Source organism: Bombina bombina, chromosome 3 (genome assembly GCF_027579735.1).
Source record: "Bombina bombina isolate aBomBom1 chromosome 3, aBomBom1.pri, whole genome shotgun sequence".
Classification (NCBI taxonomy): Eukaryota; Metazoa; Chordata; class Amphibia; order Anura; family Bombinatoridae; genus Bombina; species Bombina bombina.
In genome coordinates, this window is record NC_069501.1 from 590290902 (window position 1) to 590317400 (window position 26499).

Sequence of the window (26499 nt, forward strand, 5' to 3'; positions counted from 1 at the left end):
ACCCAGGTAGGCTGGGTTTCGCATGTTGATTCAAGGGGTACCGATGTGGTTGGCAGTTGGGTGTTTGGGATGCAACGGTGGGTCATGGTTTGCTCAGTCTTGTATCCTATGTTTTCAGGCATGAATACCCCCGCGAAACGGGTGTGGATCATGGGGCATTCCTTCGTGCACTGGGCGTCCATCAGGGCGTCGCAGCGGCCAGATGGGCAGCAATTGGGATTGGCGGCATCCAGAGCTAATGTGCGGTGGCTAGGGCGCAGGGGTTTAACTTGGGATGATTTGCCCACCTTGCTACAAGATGCACACAGGCGGTGGGGAAAGCCTCACATTATTGTGCTGCATTTGGGAGGGAACGACATGGGGTCCGTTCCTGTTTTGGAGTTGATTCGAAAGATGGCTTCTGACATACGCTGGATCTGTGCTTGGCTTCCTGAGGTACAGATTGGTTGGTCCAACGTAGTTGCACAACTGCGTTGGAGGTACATTGTAAATCAGAGGGCAGCGTATAACGTGAGGAAGAAGCTGAATAGGGAAATGGGGTGGTCGGTCACGGCTTTAGGTGGTTTTGCCATTAGGCATGACGAGTTGACGGCTGACAACAAGGCTCTCTATCGCCCTGATGGGGTTCACCTGACGGAGGTGGGCTTGGACATTTTTCTGGGGGATATTAGGAAAGCACTGTTACTGGTTGTTTGAATGCATATGTTCTATATTTAAGGTTGTATTGTTATAGAGTTAATATATATGATAAGAGCTTGTCAGTTGTGGTGGCAAGAGGCGGTTGACTCTTGTGGCGGTCAGTCAGGGCCCAGAGAGCGGGCAGGGAGAGAGATGAGTGATGTCATGGGATGGGGGAGGTGACACTCACTAGGTGCCGACCTAGGGGTTCCTCCCCCCTACGAATCTTAGGCAAATACCTCTTTCAGCTTACAGCTCTCTCTCCCCGCCAATTGGGTGTGGCAATCGTGCCACACTGCACACACCGTGTAGGGCTCTGACCGTCTGCTAGTAGGGGTTAATTTTAGCTAGTTCATTGCCGCCTCCATCGAAGAACTGTTACAGTTCTCCTATTTGAAGTACTTTGGTTGCCTAGTTGGCATATTTACATAGGCCTAGTTTTAAAGGCTTATGTGTTAATAAAAGTGACCGTGACCGGTCTTTTGCCCATTTAACTGGTTGTCAAGTGTTTTTATTTCATGTAAATTATTGTTAAGTATTAGTATTTCATTTAAGTCATGTGGGTACAGGTAAGACGCAATAGGAGGTTTATCCCTTATGGAAGTGGAGGGCCCTCTACTGGGCCTGTAGCAAAATTAAGGGATAACTGAGTTGAAGTCTGGAAGGTACTAGATGTTACATTGTTGCAAGTAGGGGGGCGGGTGTTTCTGCTTACCTTTATAGGTCCTGACTGCAGTGAATCCAGCCCTCTTTTGTTCCTGGTTCCAGACTTCAAGGTAGAAATTTTTCCCGCCCACCCGACCCTAGATGAAGATATGGCGGCTTAGGGTAATGTTGAGGGCTCACCCTGGCGTGGGTAGGTTTAATTGAACTAGCCCATTAAGACCAGGGGGTAATTTAGTCTTCCACCCTCTTGGAGCGTGTTTTACGACTCGTACCGGGGGCGTCGCCTTACTAGGCTGGTCGTATGTGCCCTAGCGGGCGGTCGGTCAGGGCCCAGAGAGCGGGCAGGGAGAGAGATGAGTGATGTCATGGGATGGGGGAGGTGACACTCACTAGGTGCCGACCTAGGGGTTCCTCCCCCCTACGAATCTTAGGCAAATACCTCTTTCAGCTTACAGCTCTCTCTCCCCGCCAATTGGGTGTGGCAATCGTGCCACACTGCACACACCGTGTAGGGCTCTGACCGTCTGCTAGTAGGGGTTAATTTTAGCTAGTTCATTGCCGCCTCCATCGAAGAACTGTTACAGTTCTCCTATTTGAAGTACTTTGGTTGCCTAGTTGGCATATTTACATAGGCCTAGTTTTAAAGGCTTATGTGTTAATAAAAGTGACCGTGACCGGTCTTTTGCCCATTTAACTGGTTGTCAAGTGTTTTTATTTAATGTAAATTATTGTTAAGTATTAGTATTTCATTTAAGTCATGTGGGTACAGGTAAGACGCAATAGGAGGTTTATCCCTTAAGCACCATACTAGACTGCAGACTATAAGCAATATAATAGAGTATCAGACTTTTATGTATAATTATATCACTAAAAACAAACTGTAAGTAAAGAAGACAGTTTAAATGATTCTAAAAATATAGGTGAATCTTTTATCAGACTGCTTGTTTAAGAAGACCCCTTTAAGACAAAATACAATGAATGAATCAATTCCATAACATATAATTCTGTCCTAATAAGGGGAAAGCTAGGCATTCAATGGAAACATGTAATACATTCCTACAGGTTATATGAGGCTATGTATACCTTTTGGAAGTTGTATACCACTCACAATATTTACCACACTCTCTTTTTCCTGCTAAGATAAATAGCAGCAAGGGTGAGAGCCCATTACGCTTAGTAACCATTTACAGTTCACAAAGATAGACAGATAAAGTAATAGACTTCCCTGATCAGGCAACTCCGTTACCGATGCCACATACAGTATAAGAAAAATTTGGATAACTGACATCCAGGGCTCAGCTGCTCAAAGAAAGGCAGCATGAACACAGCTCAAACCATGGCCTCTCAGCACCTGAGGAATTTCAAGACTAACTCAGGTAAGATTCTTGCCTCTTGATAGCTGGCTATATGCACTTAAAGTGACATTAAACGCTAAATAAAAGCTAGATAGACTGATGCATTCAAAGAAAAGATTAGTCTAAGAATAACATGTACTTGTATTTTTATTAAAGTTTCATAAGTTGTTAAAATATTAACAAAATAAGTTTTAGTGTCTGTAAAACAATGGGAGTTGCCATGTTGTAACTTAGGTTACCTGCTCTGCTGTAGCCAGTTAGGGAGAGTTATAAATAGGTCACTAGAATGTGCAGCCAATGGCGGTGTGGAACATAACAGTGTTCTGCACTTCTATTTCTAACAGGAACTGAAAAGCTCACAATTTCAGAATGGAATTACAGGAAAAGGAGACAAAATAGATCATGAAAGTATCTTGCAGACTTTATATATATATATATATATATATATATATGATTTATCATTTTACATTACTATCTCAAAGTGTTAAAATGTCCCTTTAAAGCTGGGCATGTTGAGTCTTCTCCATCGGCTAGTATGGAGTAGCAATATTGGAACTCATGACATTCAGCTGGCACAAGCCAGCTTCACGGTGAGGAGAGGGTTAAGCAATCCTGTGCTCCATTTTGATCCCAAGATTTTACCAGGTAGTCTCTTGCAACATCAAGCATTCTTGTTAAGTCCTCCATAATTGGTAGAGACTCTGCTAGACCAGAGAAAGGTTGGACACCACAGACCTCACCAAACCTTTCTTAGTTCTTTAGTAGGCTGCATTAGTTTTATGCAGCATTTATCGAAATGTTCAGTAACAAGTTCCTGCATGTGTTGAAGAAAAAAAAATTAAATTTGCATTAGAATAATCCACCTGACCCTGAGCTATTGATAGCGCTCCACTTGTAATCTGCCACTTAATCTCTTATTTAGTTAAGAAAACATACATTATTTTGATTATTATTCAGCTCCTTAAAAGCCTCTGGAAGATGTTCTGAAGCTTGGCAAAGTGTTTTATATAGTGTAAGTTTAAAGCATATATAAAAATTGATATCTTTTGAAAAATATGATATTCCTAAATGGTTATGCACAAAACATGCTTTTTACAGTAAATACAACTGACATTTATTTTATAATGCTATACGTTTTCCCTTCAGGCTGTGAGCTGCAGAAAACATCTCTTAAGCCCCGATTAAAAAATTTTTTGCAGGTCAAGACGTGGTTTTCCTCGTCAACACTAGCAGGGGCAGCCCTCATGGAATTCTATTAAAAAAGGGGCTGTCCCTGCGAGTGGGGAGATGTCTCCCATGCAAATAATGAGAGCTCTTTACTAGGTAGAAATCAGGGCCGGACTGGGAATAAAAAGCAGCCCTGGAAAAATATGAAGACCAGCCCTATTTTCAGCTGAGTTGGTAAAATGCACATCTCCCATTTTCCTCAAAGGAGATTACTGGGATACTCCTTCCCCATAATTAAATTATATTACTTTGTATTAAATAAAAGTGCCAGATTGTAGTTATATAGGCACTACAACCTAATTGCATCCATTAATCCCACTTTAAATTGTAGCTTTCTAGCCCCAGCTGCTGCAACCCACCGGGAATTCTCCCGGTATCCTGGTAGGACAATCCGGCCCTGGTAGAAATTCACAATGGAGGGTGAAGTACAGAGGGGGCCACCGGCAAGTTTTAAAACATGAATATTATGCTAAATACAACTCAAATTACACAGATTTCTCTTCACTATACCTTAATTTTGCTGTAATTTTCTTAAGCATAGGTTTGCCTTTCAGAGTAATTAGTGTTTTGAGTATTTTGGTGAAAATTCGCCATTTTTAACTGGTGAGAAAAAATCGTCACCTAGATTACGAGTTTTGCGATCGGGTTTTAAAGCTGAAAAAATGGTAATTTCACTGTTAAATCAGAAACACAGCCATTATGAGTCTTGCCGGTATAGCTGTACCGCAAGCCTTTTAGCCTGTAACGCAATGTCCCGCACTCAAAAAAATGACATTTTTTTATGGCATTCCCATAGCGCTGCCATTACGAGTTTTGCAGTGAGGCTAAAAAACTTGCGTTCCATCCTATATCGACACGATCTGTACCGTCACCTGAGACCAGTAGTTATGAGTTTTACGCAACAAAACTGTTACATAAAACTCATAACTAAACTGTTACAAAGTACACTAACCCCCCTTTTCCCCTGCACCCCAACATTGCACACACTATAATAAATATATTAACCCCTATTCCGCTGCTCCCCAACATCGCCGCCACTATATAAAGTTATTAACCCCTAAACCTCTGGCCTCCCACATCACCACCACTAAATAAACCTATTAACCCCTAAACCACCAGCCCCCCACATCGCCAAAAACTAAATTAAACTATTAACCCCTAAACCTAACAACCCACTAACTTTAAATTAAAATTACAAGATCCCTATCTTAATAAATAAAAACTTACCTGTGAAGTTAAAAAAAACTAAATTTAAACTATAAATTAAACTAACATTACTATTAGACTAAAATTAAAATAATTATCAATTAAATAAAATAAATTACTCATTAAAAAAAAACCTAATATTACTAAAAAAATTAAATCTACAGTTATAAAAAATAAAAAATACTAAATTACAAAAAAATTTAAAAATACTAAATTACAAAAAAGTAACAAATTAAATTATTCAAAAGGCAGAGGTCCAAGGCAGAGATCCAGGCGAAGGTCCATCGATCTGACGTGGAGGTCCTCTTCATGCGCTCATCTTCCGCACACTGAGAATTCAAATGCAAGGTACCCTTTTTATACTGGGGGTACCATTGCATTCCTATTGGCTGAAAAATTTAAATCAGCCAATAGGAATTAGTGCTGCTAAAATCCTATTGGCTGTAAAAGTCAGCCAATAGGATTTAAGTAGCTCTCATTCCTATTGGCTGAATCGCATGAAGAGGACCTCTATGTCGGACGATGAACCTCCGCCTGGACCTCCGCCTTGGACCTTCACCTGGACCTACGTCTCTGCATCGACCGATTCACCTCCGCAGGGATGAAGAAGATGCTGGTGCCGTGATGGATGAAGATGGAGCCGCCTGGATAAAGATGGAGCCGCCAGAATGAAGATCGTTCAAGCCAGACTTCAGCAACTGTGAGTACCTAAAGAGGGGTTAGTGTTAGATTTTTTAAGGTTTTTTGGGTGGTTTTTTTTTTAGATTAGGGTTTGGGCTTGTCTTAAAAGCGCTGAATGCCCTTTTAAGGGCAAGTAAAAGAGCTGAATGCATTTTAAGGGCAATGCCCATACAAATGCCCTTTTCAGGGCAATGGGTAGATTAGGTTTTTTTAGTTAGTTTTTTTTATTTTGGGGGGTGGGAGTTTGTAATGTTAGGGGGGGTTGTTTTTATTTTTTAGAAAAAGAGCTGATTTCTTTAGGGCAATGACCTACAAAAGGCCCTTTTAAGGGCTATTGGTAGTTTATTATATATTAGGGTTCTTTTATTTTGGGGTGTTTTTTTAAAAAAGGGGTATTAGAATAGTAATCATTTTTATTATTTGAAATAATTTGTTTGTTATTTTGTGTAAAGTTTTTTTTTTCTTTTTGGGGTGTTTTTTTTTTTTTTTAGAATAGCCATTTTTTTTATTTTTAATGGACAGCAAAAGAGCTGAATGCCCTTTTAAAGGCAATGCCCATACAAATGCCCTTTTCAGGGCAATGGGTAGATTAGGTTTAACTTTATTTTTATTTTGTGGTTTTGGGGGGTGGGGTTTGTATACTATTAGGGGTGTTTGTTTTTCTTTTGTAGCAAAAAAGTACAAATTTCTTGCTTTTTTTTTGCACATTCAGTGTACTTAAATTACAATTTACACTGTGCATATTTAATATGATTTATTCCTGTGTAATTTGCCTACAAATTTTACATATTTATAAACAAATTTTGATGCACCTTAACAATACAAATTTTTCCTGCGTATTTTTGTGTGAATGGTTCAATTATTTGTTTAGTAAGATTTTAAAATTATGAATTTTATTGTGCACTTTTGTAATGTATGCTTCTACTTCCTATACAACATTTAAGTGTATGCCCCTTAGCTGAACACCCTGTTTTCAGGGTGGCTTTATATAATTTCAGTAGAGAAATAGAAGTACTGGCGAGCATTCTTATAGAATCTCACGAACCCAAGGGATCTTTTTAGAATCAGGGTCTAAGGGCTCCATGATCTAATCCTCGCCAGATCAGACACGGTTTTCCACGCATGGTGGAATGATTGTAAAAAAGTGTCAGTTCCTGCAAGTGGCGAGAAGGCTCATTTTGGAGCACGATGGATAGGGATGACTTCTATAGAGCAAAGTTAGCAGAAAGCAGGGAGAGCAATTTAAAAATTAAATCCTGCAGCCAATATAAATCACATTATGCTTCTTTCTGTGTATAGCTCCTTACGTTCGCCTATATTTTCATATGCATGTGCTTTTCTATTAGGGTATTAAGTATTTGGAGTGTTTTGAGAAAAGCTTGCCATCTTTTAGTTGGCGAGAATAAACTGAGATCTGTATTGTAAAAATCTTTACAGAATTATGCTGCTATTCAGTGGCGTCACTATGGGGGTGCGGGGGATGTGGACCGCAACCGGGTGACACCTTGTTATCTGGGGGCTCCCACCTGCTCTTACCCCGGTGATCGGGCTTGCATAGTGACAGGCATTGCCGGGTATTCACGTTTTGCGTGGTGACGTCAAGCGCAATGATGTGATGACGTCACCGCGCAACTTTATTAACAATTGACAATACAAAGTATAGGGAAAGGGGGCATGCTGCTTAGAAGCCTGTATCTCAGGCATCTAAGCAGCTACAGACCCCCAAGACCCACCGAAAGGTAATCGCCTAACCTTGACAAAAAAATATATAAAAAGTAAAAAAAAAATAAAAAAAAAAACTTTAATCACCTTAGCACCCAGGTGGAAAAGTGCTTAGCTTAGAAATTCAAAGGAATACAATGAAGAGATGCATATATTATTTTATTAGAGGGGCCAGCAGTTGTGAACATTAGTGGCAATGGGGAAGTTGTAGACACACTTAATTTTTTTGCCCCTTGAGCCCACATCGCAATTTCCACAAATAGTTTCCCCAGCTGCTTTTGCTTGTTTTTACTTTGCTCCTCCCCTGCCCAATTTCACTATGAATGTTGTGGGCGTGCCGTGGGGCTTGCAAAGTTGTACTGCTAGCCTAAACCTGCCTGCCTATCTGTGCTCACTGCTCAGTGACGCGTGGAGCAGTGGAGTCACTCACTGCTGTGCTGTCTCTCTAAACGGGAACCGGGAAATCGTGAGGGGGATGCCTGGCACCTGACCACATGACTGTCTGACACTGTCTCTAAAGTGAAGGAGCCACGTATGATGCCCATCAGACCGGGACGATTACGGTACACTAAGTGCACACTGAAGAGGTAGGAGGGGAGGGCAGGCGGGGGTCTGGGGGTGGGCAGAGTGCAGAGGTGATTGGCCATAAGAAGCGGTAGGCACGCGGCCCGGGGCTGTGCGCTGACAGACTTGGAACAGAGTCAGAGAGCAGAATCTTTTTTTAGTGATTTATTTTTGTGCACTGTTTATCTTTCATTTGATGCTCTGCTGAGCCAGGGAGCAGCTCTAGGCATGAGCTTTATAATTAATGCAGTGCAGTTTACATATTTTGTATGTTTGTGTGTACATCTGAGTGTGTTTTTAAGTGTGTCTGAGTGTATGTGTCTGAGTGTTTGTATGTGTGTGTGCCTGTGTTTTTGTGTTTGTGTGTGTCTACTTTCTGTCCATTGGGGAAGTTTGTCTTTTCTATGAAATCCTCTTCTTGCAGTAAAAAAAAACATTACTGGGGTGTGTGTGTGTGTGGGGGGTGACACCATAACTTACCGCACCGGGTAACACCAAGCCTAGTGACACCACTGCTGCTATTAGAGAGACACTTTTATAAACGTCCATGGAACGCCCATGTTCAGCCCATTTTATGAAAAACAATTACGCTTTGTATTTTGTACTTATAAGTACGAATTTCTAAGTGATTTTTGCGCATACAGTGTACTAAAATTACAATTTACACTGTACATATTTAATACGATTTATTCTTGTGTTATTTACATACAAATTTTAAATTTTTGGTAAAATACGATTTTGCTGAAGAATTTTGTTACGATTTTTGAAGCACCTTTACAATAGAATATTTACCTGCTTATTTTTGTGTGAATGGCTAAATTATTCTTTTTTTTATGATGCAAATACAAATTTTATGGTGCACTTTTTATATGAAAATGCAGTATACACCCCTTAGCGAAACACCCTGTTTCTATGGTAGAAAGTGGTTTTAGATCATTCCACAAGGGAAATATATTTACTAGCAAGCATTTTTTACTAAACTCGCCAGCCAAGAGACCTTTAGATCATTGGGCCCTAAGTGAGATACAGAGGTTTCAATGTAACATTTCTCGTTAATGAATCCAGAAAGAGACCCCCTCTCCATGCAAGGTTTAAAGGGACAGTCTAGTCTAAAATAATCTTTCATGATTCAGATAGGGCATGTCATTTTAAACAACTTTCCAATTTACTTTTATCACCAATTTTGCTTTGTTCTCTTGGTATTCTTAGTTGAAAGTTAAACCTAGGAGGTTCATATGCTAATTTCTTAGACCTTGAAGGCCGCCTCTTATCTGAATGCATTTTGACAGTTTTCACCACTAGAGGGTGTTAGTTCATGTGTGTCATATAGAACACATTGTGTTCAAGCACGTGGAGTTACTTAGGAGTCAGCACTGATTGGCTAAAATGCAAGTCTGTCAAAAGAACTGAAATAAGGGGGCTGTTTGCAGAGGCTTAGATACAAGGTATTCACAGAGGTATAAAGTGTATTAACATAACTGTGTTGGTTAAACAAAACTAGGGGATGGGTAATACATGGATTATTTACATTTTAAAACAATAAAAATTCTGGTGTAGACTGTCCCTTTAATGTATCAAGGCTGGCGACAAATAAACTTCTGTCTCTCTTCCAGTTTTAATCCCTTTGGAGGGTTTTGGATAAAGATTAGCTGCTAACAGAATGTATGTTTTCAGTTGCAAATCCCATGTATAACCAGAAGAATAATATAACAAAACACAGTATCTTGACTGCATAACAACTTCAACAAGTACAGAACAATAAAACATTTAATATTCAAGCACTCCCTTTTTGTTTTCCCTTTTCCACTTAACGTGTATGGGCACATGCTTTAATTACAATAATCTTTTCCGATATAGTGGACGTTCCATCATGTTGAAAGGATTTACATGCTTCTGGTATTAAATATTTACATACAAAAGGTTCTGGAAGGTGTGTGGAAATGATAAATTATGTAGAGCAATGCTGGTCTTGGCTAGCGCTAAGAGACCCAAATTGTATCATTATAATACATTATTCACATATAATGCATCTATGCTCTGCCATTAATGTTGCCCACATGGAATTTCGGAGAACGGAGGAAGAGATGCAAAGTATAAACAAACAGGGAGATTGTGTCTTGCAGCTGAACAAGTGTCAATTAAATTTCAGCTGCTACCTGGGCCTAACAAGGTATGACAAAGTGAGTGTGATGTAGAACAGGCAGGGAGACAGCAGTGGTGAGGAGGATATGGCCATCTGGTTCCAGAAAGGTAACTAACCAGAGATTAATTCTATGGATTTTCCTCTTTTTTTTTGTTACAATAGTGAATAGATGATTCTGTGTACTACCATAATTGTACACAGTAACTGAAAACAGACAAAATAGCATTACACATTCCTTGATTCACTAAACATTTACTCACCTGTGTTATTTTACAGATCATACTCATCAAAATGTGGAGATTTTCCTAATATTTTAGGGAATCAGCTCCACCGGATAATTTGAGATCTGAATTTAAAATTGCAGAGTTATTTCTCGCAAAGCTCTTTAAATTCTTAGTAAATCAAAGCTCTGCAATTGCTTTTATATGATAGCAAATGTGTAAGCAGGGCTAGATTCCATGCTGTAAATCAGCAAGTGCAACAAGTAGATTCAGCTGTAGCCAAACCCGGTGGTAGCACAGACCAGCTAGTAGGTAGGAACACCCTCCTGTACATTGTAAAGGCTCCGCTACAACATTGCAGTAACAAGATCATTTTGTAGTCACTAGCGGCTAGATTTGGAGTTTTGTCGGTAACGACCCGAGTAGCTAACGCCGGCTTTTTTCTGGCCGCACCATAAAAATAACTCTGGTATTGAGAGTCCACAAAAAGGCTGCGTTAGGCTCCAAAAAAGGAGCGTAGAGCATTTTTAACGCAGCTTCAACTCTCGATACCAGAGTTGCTTATGCAAGCGGCCAGCCTCAAAAACGTGCTCGTGCACGATTCCCCCATAGGAAACAATGGGGCTGTTTGAGCTGAAAAAAAACCTATCACCTGCAAAAAAGCCGCATTCAGCTCCTAACGCAGCCCCATTGTTTGCTATGGGGAAACACTTCCTACGTCTGCACCTAACACCCTAACATGTACCCCGAGTCTAAACACCCCTAGCCTTACACTTATTAACCCCTAATCTGCCACCCCCGCTATCACTGACCCCTGCATATTATTTTTAACTCCTAATCTGCTGCTCCGTAAACCGCCGATACTTACATTATCCTTATGTACCCCTAATCTGCTGCCCCTAACACCGCCGACCCCTATATTATATTTATTAACCCCTAATCTGCCCCCCTCAACGTTGCCTCCACCTGCCTACACTTATTAACCCCTAATCTGCCGAGCGGACCTGAGTGCTATTATAATAAAGTTATTAACCCCTAATCCGCATCACTAACCCTATAATAAATAGTATTAACCCCTAATCTGCCCTCCCTAACATCGCCGACACCTAACTTCAAACATTAACCCCTAATCTGCCGACCGGAGCTCACCGCTACTATAATAAATGTATTAACCCCTAAAGCTAAGTCTAACCCTAGCACTAACACCCCCCTAAGTTAAATATAATTTTAATCTAACGAAATTAATTAACTCTTATTAAATAAATTATTCCTATTTAAAGCTAAATACTTACCTGTAAAATAAATCCTAATATAGCTACAATATAAATTATAATTACATTGTAGCTATTTTAGGATTAATATTTATTTTACAGGCAACTTTGTAATTATTTTAACCAGGTACAATAGCTATTAAATAGTTAAGAACTATTTAATAGTTACCTAGTTAAAATAATAACAAAATTACCTGTAAAATAAATCCTAACCTAAGTTACAATTAAACCTAACACTATACTATCATTAAATTAATTAAATAAAATACCTACAATTACCTACAATTAAACCTAACACTACACTATCAATAAATAAATTAAATACAATTCCTACAAATAACTACAATGAAATAAACTAACTAAAGTACAAAAAATAAAAAAGAACTAAGTTGCAAAAAATAAAAAAATATTTACAAACATAAGAAAAATATTACAACAATTTTAAACTAATTACACCTACTCTAAGCCCCCTAATAAAATAACAAAGACCCCCAAAATAACAAAATGCCCTACCCTATTCTAAATTACTACATTTCAAAGCTCTTTTACCTTACCAGCCCTGAACAGGGCCCTTTGCGGGGCATGCCCCAAGAAATTCAGCTCTTTTGCCTGAAAAAAAAATAAATAAATACCCCCCCCAACATTACAACCCACCACCCACATACCCCTAATCTAACCCAAACCCCCCTTAAATAAACACTAAGCCCCTGAAGATCTTCCTACCTTGTCTTCACCCTACCAGGTTCACTGATCCGTCCTGAAGAGCTCCTCCGATGTCCTGATCCAAGCCCAAGCGGGGGGCTGAAGAGGTCCATGATCCGGCTGAAGTCTTCATCCAAGCGGGAGCTGAAGAGGTCCATGATCCGGATGAAATCTTCATCCAAGCGGGAGCTGAAGAGGTCCATGATCCGGATGAAGTCTTCTATCAACGGCATCTTCAATCTTCTTTCTTCCGGATCCATCTTGCAGACCTCCGACGTGGAACATCCTCTTCTCCCGACGCCTACTAGCCGAATGACGGTTCCTTTAAGGGACGTCATCCAAGATGGCGTCCCTCGAATTCCGATTGGCTGATAGGATTCTATCAGCCAATCGGAATTAAGGTAGGAATATTCTGATTGGCTGATGGAATCAGCCAATCAGAATCAAGTTCAATCCGATTGGCTGATTCGATCAGCCAATCAGATTGAGCTTGCATTCTATTGGCTGTTCCGATCAGCCAATAGAATGCGAGCTCAATCTGATTGGCTGATTGGATCAGCCAATCGGATTGATCTTGATTCTGATTGGCTGATTCCATCAGCCAATCAGAATATTCCTACCTTAATTCCGATTGGCTGATAGAATCCTATCAGCCAATCGGAATTCGAAGGACACCATCTTGGATGATGTCCCTTAAAGGAATCGTCATTCGGCTAGTAGGCGTCGGGAGAAGAGGATGTTCCGCGTCGGAGGTCTGCAAGATGGATCCGGAAGAAAGAAGATTGAAGATGCCGTTGATAGAAGACTTCATCCGGATTATGGACCTCTTCAGCTCCCACTTGGATGAAGACTTCATCCGGATCATGGACCTCTTCAGCCCCCCGCTTGGGCTTGGATCAGGACATCGGAGGAGCTCTTCAGGACGGATCGGTGAACCTGGTAGGGTGAAGACAAGGTAGGAAGATCTTCATGGGCTTAGTGTTAGGTTTATTTAAGGGGGGTTTGGGTTAGATTAGGGGTATGTGGGTGGTGGGTTGTAATGTTGGGGGGGGGGGTATTGTATGGTTTTTTTTACAGGCAAAAGAGCTGAATTTCTTGGATCATGCCCCGCAAAGGGCCCTGTTCAGGGCTGGTAAGGTAAAAGAGCTTTGAACTTTTTTAATTTAGAATAGGGTAGGGCATTTTGTTATTTTGGGGGTCTTTGTTATTTTATTAGGGGGCTTAGAGTAGGTGTAATTAGTTTAAAATTGTTGTAATATTTTTCTTATGTTTGTAAATATTTTTTTATTTTTTGTAACTTAGTTCTTTTTTATTTTTTGTACTTTAGATAGTTTATTTCATTGTAGTTATTTGTAGGTATTGTATTTAATTTATTTATTGATAGTGTAGTGTTAGGTTTAATTGTAGATAATTGTAGGTATTTTATTTAATTAATTTATTGATAGTGTAGTGGTAGGTTTAATTGTAGATAATTATAGGTATTTTATTTAATTAATTTATTGATAGTGTAGTGGTAGGTTTAATTGTAACTTAGGTTAGACAGATGAGTTAAGGAGCAGCTGCTTCTGAAGGCTTGCACGGAAACAGGTGTATACGGCCCCATTTATGGCCGTGATAAATCCGCACTTATATCTATATGAGCCTAAAATGAATACAAATTACCATAGGTAACCCAAATGCCAGATGTCATTTGCAAAAGTCTTTCATCTCTTGGTTCGCCTAAGCCTTGCCTACAGAGGCAGGAAATAATGGTCTAAAATTAAATAAAATAATTTCTATTATTCAGGTGGTACAGTATATCTAAATATCTTATCACTACTACTACACTTCAGATTGTATTAAAAATACTGATACTTAACATTGGACTGTGAGAAAATCCTATTCCAATCCATTTGGAAAGCCTTAATGGATAATCTGGAGATCTGTTAAACTTTATTGTTTTTAAACACACTAAGGGCTAGATTAGTAGTGAAGCACTATTTATCGCTCCCGCTTGGGCACGAACTCCGCTAGTACATCACTAGGAGGGGCAGACTTTTTAATTAAGAACACTCCTGTAAAAACTATGGTATCTTATATGTTAAAGCTATAACGGTACACAGCATTTGTCTTGAAGAGTAAACTGATCATTTTTTACCTACCTAAATCTCATTATTATTGAGCACAATACGTAGAGCTAAAGTAGCTCTATTCCATGTGAGTATCGGTCCATTTTGGTGAATATCAGTTTGATTATACAGCTGCACTATGGAAGTATTTTTTCTCTCTTTTGAGGTTCTAAAGAGCAGGAAGAACTTATTAATTTTTGAACAGATATTTGCAAGAGGACCACTCTTTCATCAAATTGTTTGCAGACAGGTTTAAACTTGTCAATGTATTTGTGCACAGTGTACTAATGTCATGTTTTATTTTAGTTAAAAAAAAAACATTATGCTCCTAGAAGACCCCCCAAAACACCTTCTGTCCAGCACTTGAGGAATATAGAAATACTAGATAGATATGATTTGACACAACTAAGTCTTCCAGACTTGTATGTCACCTTAAAGGAATACTTAGAGCCACACTCTCTGTTAAACACTGTTACTTGAAATTAGCAAAATTGTTAAGATGTAATTCTTCCCTTGCGTCTAAGTTGTTCATCCATCAGAGGGTATAGTCAGAAGAAGGGTCCAATACACCTTCTCCAGGGTCAAATGCTGCCAGCACAAGCTACCTCTGGGTTCCTTTCCAAATAATCCTGAAGGCAAGTAGAGTGTTTCATGAACTTTAATTGCAGAGGTAGTTTTTACACCATATTTAGAGCCATCTGGGTTTCCCTTCCAAGAACAGAAATCACAAACTATTTCACTCTGCCAGTATTTTAGTAAATCCAAACATTTACCCTCAGATTCATGAATCACATGTCCTGTTTCACTTGTGATGCTTAAAAGGTTTGCAAAGAAAAATAGCTACTGAGTCATTCAAAGTAATTTGTGTTTATGTTTACCAATGCAAGTTTAACCTTAAAGAACTCATTGGAAAGATACAGTTTTGCTATGGGTGGCCGGAGGCACTCAGCTCAGCATAAACTGCAGGCAAATAAAGGAACTTTCAGCATGAGTTTTTTTTATACTTCATGACTGGAAGTCCCCTTTATTTATAGCACTGGTAAATCCTAGTGTTTCAAAAACACTAGGATTTACCATCACTTTAACTCTGCCTGTATAGATGACAATGCATAGTAGTTTTCCACACCAGAAAGACCTGACAACATTGAATGCGCATTTGGTGTTCTGAGATTCTATTTTGTCTGTCTGGAACTTTCTTGCAAGGTCTTATAATGCTTTCTCCAGAATGTCACCACTTGCCTTTATCTACATGATCTGGTACAACAGGATGCCTTTCTGGCTGAGGCTATCAGATGAGGATGACCCTGATCATTTGAAGAAGAATGATTAAAATCAAAATTGTAACCAAGCTTGATACATTGTTGAGTAGGTCTAAGCTACAGAACATTAATCAGATTGCAATGCAATATACAAGACTTAAACAGTGTTTGTTGTGCTTGTTCTTTTTATTTAGTGTCTGATTTTTAAAATACAATATAATAAAATGATCGCTTATCTTCAGATGCTAATTGTACAACATATTTTTCTTTTAACTTTAAGCAGCCATAACATGTTCATTTCAGATGTTTTTCTACTTCCTCAATTAATATTGTATATCTCCCATTATATTTAATCTAATCTCCACCATTCACACATATTTCCAATGTATTTAATCTCTTCCTCCATATTTTATCTATTCACACCAACATAACATCTCTTATCTACCCCACATAATTTATGTTGCCCAATTGCCCCCAGTACTTCATCTGTTCACATTTCCGCCTGGAAAGATCAGGTCCAAATATAATATATTATTTTATATTTTTTATATATTTTTTCTAATATATATTTTTTCTAATATTGGATATGACAAAATTGTATTTGTTCAAAAATGTATCTATTTTTATGTTGATTGTAGACAACTTTTTTATACGAATTTTTTTTTATACCATTAGACTCCATATGGTTATTGAAGTGAATAATAGTGAGATTTGTATTGAAGGAAAAATATCAGTGAGACTCACATTTAAAGAAAGAAAACTACCTGAATATTGCTAGTTTATATTTGGTACATTCTTTATCTTTATTTTTCATTTATTAGCACTATAGTTTTACATATTATGTTAAATAATGTTGTGATAATGACACAGTAAATAAACAATATAAAAAACTCTATATGTAGGAAAACATATAGGCCCCTATTTATTAAAAGTCTTGCTGACCTGATCCGACAGTGCGGATCAGGTCCGCAAGACCTCGCTAAATGCGGAGAGCAATACGCTCTCCGCATTTAACATTGCACCAGCAGCTCACAAGAGCTGCTGGTGCAACGCCGCCCCCTGCTGACTCGCGGCCAATGGGCCGCCAGCAGGGGGTGTCAATCAACCCAATCGTACTCGATCAGGTTTATTTCCGGCGATGTCTGTCCGCCTGCTCAGAGCAGGCGGACAGGTTATGGAGCAGCGGTCTTTGTGACCGCTCCTTCATAACTGCTGTTTCTGGCGAGCCTGAAGACTCACCAGAAACATGGGCCATCAAGCTCCATACGGAGCTTGATAGATAGGCCCCATAGGATATATCTTCCAGAAAAAAACTCAGCACTTTATTGGTTAAACACCCTAAGATAGTTAGTTTTTCTTGAACATGAAGGAAGTTTGACACTCCTACTTTAGCACAGGTGAACTTATCACATGGGGCATTGCATTAATTGCTCCCTATATAAGGTGATCTATTAGGATCAGTAAGCATCTTGATAACTCTTAAATTATCAGTTTTGGGCATATGAATAATTCCTGTGTTACTTGGTCATATTCCTTTTACTTCATACACGCTTCAGGTACATCGTTTGTGTTTAACTTTTGAATACAAACCATATGTATAATTCCTTTTAGACGTGTTCTTTCTTTTTATGAATGGTCTTACACTGATTGGGCCTCATATGAATTAAAGATATCATATAACAGAGACTGCTCTAGATTTTCTGAAAACGGAATAAAGAACATCTTTACGATTACATCGAAGTTGTAATCATGGACCAGCTCTGTCTCTGGCATAGGAGCTTTTCCATTGGATAAGAGACCCGCAGCATAAGTTGATTGGACCAAGAGGTCTGACATCATCATACTCATCGGAGCTCTCAACGGACTTCATTACCAACTCCTACATCTAAGAACTGTGAGTTATTTATATGTGGAAAACTGTGCACAGCCGAAGAGTTTTTTCTAAGAGCTTTTCTTCTAAGAATTTTTAAGACCTTTCATTTAGATCTAGCACGGACTATACATTTCCTAATACTTTTAAGTGCCTATAATCTGGGCGGCACATATGGGTATATTCTTGATACAGTGTATCCTCTGATACAACATTGTTATTTATTTTTACCATTGTCTAGCTGTAGATACGATCTCCAGTAATAATATTTTTAGATTAATAATTTAGATGCCGGCATCCTACACTATCAATTATTATTTTAGTACATTTTTAGTGTTTTTTAATTAATTTGTTAAATTTGATCAAATACAATTTGTCATATTCCTTTTATTGGATCACAATTTTTTTTATGATATTAATTCTATCATGATATCAATCGATCACCTTTTTTTATAAGGACCACCTTGTTATATTTTCAATATTATTTATTTATTAAAACCGCATTAATATTTTTACCACTATAACTTCACATGGTAAGCTCCGTGTTTGGAGCGCTTCTGTCCCACATTTGTCTCATACACTAATCTTTGGATCATTTTGAGAAATCAGTGATCCTTTTCAGGAACAGATAGCATTTTTACCTATTTTTTGATAGCACTCACACCATTTCTTCATTTTTTCGCTGCATCATTCATGTAATGGAACAGTAACATATACAAGAAAACACAAAGAGGCATAGATATACACACACAAGCACATACATTTATACAAAGATATTAAAACTATAGGGTTGAAAACTTTGATAGAGAGGCACATAACACAAACACACATACCTGTACATATTCATACAAACACACAAAACACATATAATTATAAATGTAAACACCCAAAACACACACCTAGGACACATGCAAATATATATTCTTTTTTTTTTTTCCTATATTTTTTATTTATAACTTTTTATTAAAGTTTTTGTATACAATCTGAAAAAGGTGTACAACAAATCTTGGAACTTACAAGAAGTGGTTTTAAAGGGACATGAAACCCAAAATATTTATTTCATGGTTCAGGTAGAGAATATAATTTTAAACAACAGTCCAGTTTACTTCTATTAGCTAATATGCTTCATTCTATAGATATCCTTTGTTGAAGAAATAGCAATGCAAATAGGCAAGCCAATCCCTCCAACCCTCCAATCAGCTGAGTCTATTTAGATATGCATTTCAACAAAAGATATAAAGAGAATGAAGACAATTAGATAATAGACGTAAATTGGAAAGTTGTTTGAAAATTGCATACTTTTTCTAAATCACAAAGAAAAAAAAATGGGTTTCATGTCCCTTTAAGAGTTCACTGAAAAGACACAAAATCTTATATCAGGCAGTTTTTGTGGTATAATAAATAGTGCTAATTCTATAAAGGATGCCACAACAACGGTACCAGATAATATTCACTTTGTTTTCTTTTTTTTTTTCTCTTTCCTTTTTTGTATAAGGGAATTGACCTTATATATATTAGATATAAGATGAATATTATAGAAAAGAGAGTGAAAAGAAAAGGAAAATGTGGGTAGGAGGGTAGAGGAGAGGAGGGAACCGGTCAGGTTAGAAAAGCAAATAGGAGGGTTGGGGAAGGGTTCTTTGCTTACTGTGAGTTAATCTGGTTGTGGTGAGACAATGAGTTGTGGAGTCAAGGTGTCCCAATAAAACCTAATATTGTGGAACGTGTCTAGTCTATTCGTTCTGTAATAAGAGTATTCTTCTAATGACAGTAGCTCTTGAGTCCAATTCTTCCAGTCTATGTATGTGGGTAGGATGGCAGACCTCCAGTTTCTTGCGATTACTGACTTTGCAGCATTAATGCAAAATTGGAGGAGACGTGTGCAAAGTTTACATAACCGTTTGGGGCTATCATTGAATAAGACCATCTGGGGGGTGAGTTTGAAGTTGGAACTAAAGAGGGTACTCAGGGTTGATTCCAAGGAGGCCCAAAATATTTTTAGAAGGGGGCAGGACCACCATATATAGGTCATCGTGTCAGTCTCTCCACAACCCCTCCAACACTGATGGATGAGTAACGATATATTACTTTTAACCTGGATGGGGTAAGGTACCAGCGTGACAGGACTTTATAGTTGTTTTGTAGAATTTGGGTTAATGTGGAAGACTTTTGGGTGAGGTCAAATAGTCTGACCCACTCTTTTTGAATAATTTCTATTGCTAATTCGTCCTGCCAGCTATGTGTATAGGTGGGTAGCTTTTTATAGATGCAATCATCTAGTATCTTTCTAGCAATAGCAAGAGAGCTTTTCAGAGAAATGTTTCACTTACAGAGTTCCTCAAATCTGGTGAGGGATCGCGATAGTGCAAGTCTATGGGGAGATTGAGTTAAAAAATGGTGTAGTAGAGAATATTTTAACCAATGGGTAAAAGATCCCTCTAGTATTTAACTTAATTCGTGTCTTGGTTTAACTTTCTCGTTACAGAGGAAATAACATGTAGGTGATGAGTAACCTAACTCTTTGTAGTGAGAAGTGCCTTCATTAACGTGTATACTCCTTAGCAACTCAATATTTTGGAAGATATGGGACATAGATGAGAAGGGGGAGGAGATACCCGCTGTTCATTTGATAATCTTATCCCATGAAGAGAAGATGTGTTTATATAATGGGGAAGTTTTAGTTTTTAGAGGGCAGCAGTCAGGTGGCAACCAACAGAGAGGGCCTACTAAGGGGGTTTAAGAATGTGTGAGTCTAAAGGTATCCAAGCTTTATCCTGCAAGCTGGTATGCCAATCCAGTATTTGTTGAAGTATATTTGCCTGGTGATATTGCAGAATATGAGGGACTCCAAGGCCTCCCCAACTCTTAGATCTAAACAACGTGTTCCTAGCTACTTGGGGTTTCTGTTTTTTCCAGATGAATTTGCTAATAATGGATTATAGTTGTGTCAAGAATGACTGAGGGAGATAAATAGGGATTGTTTGTAACAAATATAGAATGCGTGGTAATAGGGACATTTTGACAACTTGTATTCTACCCTACCAAGACAGAGGTTTTGGGGGACCAATTTTGGCAGTCTTTTTGTATGGTTTGTAGGAGCTGGGGGAAGTTCGCTTGGAATAGGAAAGAGATTTTAGGGGTTTGATTGATACCGAAGTATTTAATGCTATCTTTTTATAATTGGTACAGACAGATTTTCATAAGCTCATTTCGGCTTGCAGGGGCTAAATTGATATTCAAAATGTTTGATTTCTGGCAGTTGATGTACAAATGAACGTACCAAATTGCTGGAATTCTTCTAGGAGGGAAGGGATGGAGGTTAATGTGTTGGTGATGGATAACATAATACCATTGGCGTATAGGCTAATTTTATAGTTATTTGGTCCTATAGAGATCGCTTTAAAGTTATGATTTGAACTTATATGGGCCACTAGGGGTTCCATCGCAAGGGCAAATAGCAAGGGTGAAAGTGAGCATCCCTGGCTTGTGCCATTCTTAATTGAGAAGGGGTCAGAGAATTTGCCATTGCCATTTTTGCTAATGAATTGTTATATAAATTGAATTTCCTATTTATTAAAATCTGTCCAAACCCAAAGCCCCCCAATGTAGCTTTGAGATATTGCCAGTTAAGATGGCTGAATGCTTTCTCCGTGTCAGTTGAGACCAGGGCCATAGGGCGATCTCAATTCCATGAGTAGTAGCATAATCTATCAAATGAAGTTATCCCTGGCCTCCCGATGTGGGACATAGCCCACCTGATCTACATGAACTAGCTGGGGTAAGTATTTGTTGATCCTATTGACTAAGATTTTTGCATATCATTTTGCACTGTTAATAAGCGAGATTGGGCGGTAATTTCAATGATCTTTTTGGGATTTGTCATCTTTGTGGATAAGAGTGATGTGTGCAGAAAGCATATCTTGAGAGAAGGAACCGTTTTCATCTATTGATTGGAATACTCTGGTCAACTGGGGGGATAAGATCTGTTTGAACATCTTATAATACATATTAGAAAATCCATCTGGACTCTAGCTTTTTTGGTTTAGGATTGAGTGAATTGCTTGTAATACTTCTTTTAAGTCAATAGGGGTGTCTAAGAGATCCGATTCTTCTCTAGAAAGGGTGGGAAGTTCTGCATCTTTGATATATGTGTTTATATTGTGGATTTTATAGGGGTGCGTTATCGGCGGAAGATTATATAAATTCTGTTAGTAATCCTTGAAAGTTGAGGCTATCCCTTTACTGTCTTGAATATTGGGTTTTCAGGAGTGGAAATGCTATGAATGTAAGAGTTAAGAGTTCTATGGCATAGGGTTTTTGCTAGGAGAGTACCGACTTTTGTCTTAACCAGAAGAGCTTTGTGTTTAAGAAATTCCACTCGTATAATTGCTTTATGAGCATCCTATAATATTTTACGGCTGATAGATTCGGTCTGGTTCAATGTAAAGTATTATACTAGAGATTTTGAGATTTGTTCTGTTAGAATGGGGTTCTTAAGAAGAGATTTGTCTAGTCTCCAGCAGTATTGGGCTACTGGTGCGGTTGGCCAGGTGAGTTCTACAGCAATCATAAAATTATCCGACCAGGAGGTTGGAGAGATTGAGGAGGAGACCACCAGGTGTAGGCTTAGTTGGTCTAGAAAAAGGTGATCAATTCTCAAGTACGTTTTTTTGGGGTGGGAAAAGAAAGTGTATTCTCTTGAAAAGGAATGCTGTCATCTCCACACATCAACCAAGGATTGGGATTGCAATCTTGAATTTATATTTTGTAGAGTCGATGTGGGCACGTTACTGTGCCCTTGTGAGCAATCTAAGGGGGTGACAGGGCAACATTGATGTCACCTGCTGGTACGATGATGCCTTTTGAAAGTGTAGTAAGTCAAGAGTTTTTTGAAAGAATTTTGCCTAGTTTTTGTTCGGGGCATATACATTAATTAATGAACCTGGTTGGTTGTAAAGGACGCCTAAGAGAATTAGAAGTCTACCATCCTCATCTTTGCTCTGTGAGATTAATTGGAAGGATATGCATCTGTTAAATAAAATCCCCACTCCGTTTTTTTTTAGATGCATGGATACTAAAGTAACCTACTGGGTAGTTATAAGAGGAGCCAGAGGGGGCATGTGTGTGGCAAAAAAGAGTTTCCTGCATAAAGATGATGTCACCCCTTTGTTCAAAGCTATCGATCATTTAGTTGGGAAGTTAAGGCCCTTAACATTTTGGGAAAATATCCGTATGATATGAGTACTCATTTTAACAAGTGATTGGTGAAGTCAGCGTGTCTTGTGGAGTCTGCATGTGTAAAGAAGTGTTGTATGAAATGATCAGTTGTTGGATCCACATCTGGGGTACTTATGGTTTGCAGTGACACCATGCAGCAAGGGAAGTTGAGGAGAAGGAAAAGTAAAGAGGAGTAGAAGAGTAAAAGAGGTTTATTGACCAGGTTCCTAGAAAAGAAATTTGCAAGGTCATTAAGAGAAAGGAACATGATATACAATAACTACAAATACCATAAACAACAATCTAACTTTGTAGATAAAGCTGGTAAACAAGTGAGTTGTTCAAACACAATAATTACTTCTAACTTTAGGAGATAAAAGAAAACAAAGTAAAATAAGGGGGGAATGTAGATAGCTCCGTTAGGTAAGAGCTAAGCTCAAGGTGGATAACATTTAAGATGATAAATAAAACTTACAAGTAATTCTCGTGTAATAAATGTGAGAATTAGTTAAGACAACAGAAGTTGGGATTAAATCTGTGAACTTTTTAGTTATAATGCTCTAAGTTGTAGTTTAGTTACACCACTCAGGTGAAGTAAAAGAGAACAATAAAACTATAAACAGGACCATAGTTAATATTAAAAAATCTAAAGTATAGGTCCATATATTAAGTGACGCCATAACTAACTGAACTTTAAAGCTTAGGTACTGTATTAAGAAGGGGGTGTCCCTTTCTGAGTGGTTATAGCAGTATCCTGATCAGAGAACAACAACAATAGTAATCATAACATGTGTGGGCATAAGAACATATAAATGTGTGGATCCGAACAGTAGACATAACAAAAACCATCTTCAGGGGTGAAGGTACAAGGTCAATTCTCAACATTGTGGGTGATGAAGAGGTATGAGAGAAAAACCAGAGGAACAATACATTTACTCTCAAAGAATGCCAGTAGGTGAAGAATTATAAGTGTCCTGTTAGCGACAAAGTGTGAGTTTCAGGTAACTGGCTGGGCAGCTAAGGATCCACTAGGGGAGTCAGAGCTGTTTCTGTTCCTTATTTGGTTCACTTTGGTCCAGTTCTGCCTCTGGTGCTTGTAGGGTGGTGCATCTGAAGGACTATCTATCTCTGGATTGACATTTAGTTTAGGTAGAGAGGATGGTGCAATGTTAAGATTCTTGCAGAAGTTCTCAAGGTCATCTGGGGATCTGTAGATGAAGATTTGTGAGCCTTGTGATACTTTAAGGCAGAAGGGGAATTCCCATCGGTATGGAATATGGAGTTCCTGAAGATATAGAGGAAGGAATCTGACTTCCCGCCTTTTAGCAAATGTGAGGGGACTAAGATCAGCGTAGATCTGCAGCTGTGCTCCTTCAAATTCAATATGCTGCATTTTCCTGGCAGAGTTAAAAAAACATTCTTTATCTTTATATATTTGGAATTTCAACATGACTTCTCTTGGAGAGTCAGAATCTTTAGGTGGGTGCCTTAGTGCTCTGTGTGCCCTATCGAAGGGCAGGGTGGTAGTTGATTCAGCATCTGAGAGGAGATGAAACAATCTCTGGAGATAGTCATCTAGCTGCTGTGTCTGGATTTGTTCCGGTATACCTCTTATGTGAAAATTATGTCTTCTTCCTCTGTTGTCAAGGTCCTCCACATGGGATTGTAGGTTTTCAATAGTGGTACTTTGCTGATACAGCTGTCTAGGAATGGATTTGAGTTCTCTGTTAGTGTGTTGAGACCCGTATTCTAAATAAGCCACTCTGTCTGCCAGTTCATTCAGATCTTCTTCTTTTTTTTTTTTTTTAAAGTTTTCAAAGAAGCTTTATTATGTATTTTACAGGTTTACAAAATTCACAACAAAGTTTACATTACACACAAAGGTAACATATCATGATGCGATCCTGCCAATACAGTAAGAAGCCTTTCTCTTTGTCTGTATAATTTGAAACCATTGTCTTTAAGTTCTTGGCTTCGAATAAAATAAACATCAGTCTTTGAAAACCATCTGATTTTTCTGTGTATGATATATATAACATGTTTGGTAAAACTAGTATCGTTACCACTGCCACAAGGTCTTCTGCTATTTACATAGAGCTTATATATAATAAGTTAGATCAGCAAGAGCTGGAGAGGATAGAAAGGGACGGAGGAAGATGAGAAGGGGCAAGAGGAGAAAGACGGGGGAGGAAGGAGGAGAAAAAAAAAAAAAGGGGTTAGGGGAAAGTACCAAAAACACCCCTAACCTCCCGGATTATATAGTACCATTCCATATTGCCTAGATCATCTCATGTGTGTCCAGCTTATTTATCTTGAGGTAGTGATATCTTTCTAGGGAAATAAGATCTGAGACCTCCCGTCTCCATTCTTCTACTGTGGGAATCGTTTGGGATTTCCATCTTTTGGGTATAAGTTTCTTAGCGCCCATAATCGTTATTAATAAGAGAGCCAATTTGGCCGGATCCCTGACATTAGGAAGGGAGCAGAACAGTATGCTTTCCAGAGCATTTGATATGTGTATGTTTAGTACGCATGATATGGTGGCGAAGATGGTTTCCCAGTATCCTCTCAATTTGGGGCATGACCACCATATATGCGACAGAGAGCCCTCTCCCCCACAACCTCTCCAACAGGAGCTGCTCAATGAGGGGAAGATTCTGTGAAGCCTGACCGGTGTGAGGTACCATCGGCTCAGGAGTTTAAAATGTGTCTCTTGTATGTTGGCGGAGACCGATGAGCGCTTTGTGAGCCCAAAGGCCTTCGACCAGGCATCTGCATCCAAATCTTGGGACAGCTCCGTGTTCCAGGCTAAGGTGTAGGTGGGAAGTGGTGCTTCATTATCAGTGGTAGAGATTTTATATAGAATGGATATGAGGTGTCTCGGTAGTTTTGGAAGTATACAAAGACCCTCAAAGGTTGTGGGATCCCTCCCCAGATCTTTCCTGAATTTGTGGTGTCATATGTAGTGAAGCAGTCTATTAAAATTGAGCCATGAGATGAAAATCTCTGCGTGGGTCTCTGCTATTTGAGCTTGAGTTTTAAGTGAGTTATTTTCTTTAAGGAAATGTATTGACCCTACTCTGAGACTATATGGGTGTTTGTTTTGATGTTCCTGCTTCCAGTATGGTAGCTCAGGGTTTTCAATAATCGGCGAGGAGGAGAGTTTCTGGATGAGATGTGGGTGTTTGTTGCTAATGTTTTATCCCATTCTGAGAGTGTTTCTGTGGTTATTAGGAATTTAGAGATATGATTTGGCCTGTGTATTACAGGAATCCATGCTAAGGTACCCACATTATTTAGTTTAAATATTTGCCTATCAAGGTGTATCCAAGCCTTATCCATGTTGTTATGTGACCACTCCACCACCATTTGTAGGAATATCGCTCTTCTATATGCATCCAGGTTAGGTAATCCCAACCCCCCTCAGTCCCTAGATAAGCACATTGCCTTCTTCGGAATTCTAGGTTTGGTGTTCGCCCAGATGTACTGTTCTATGATGGTTTGCAGTTGTTTTAGATATCCACCCAGTAGCGGAATTGGTAATGCTTGAAGAAAGTAAAGAATTCTAGGGAGGATATTCATCTTGAAGACTCCTACCCTCCCTAGCTA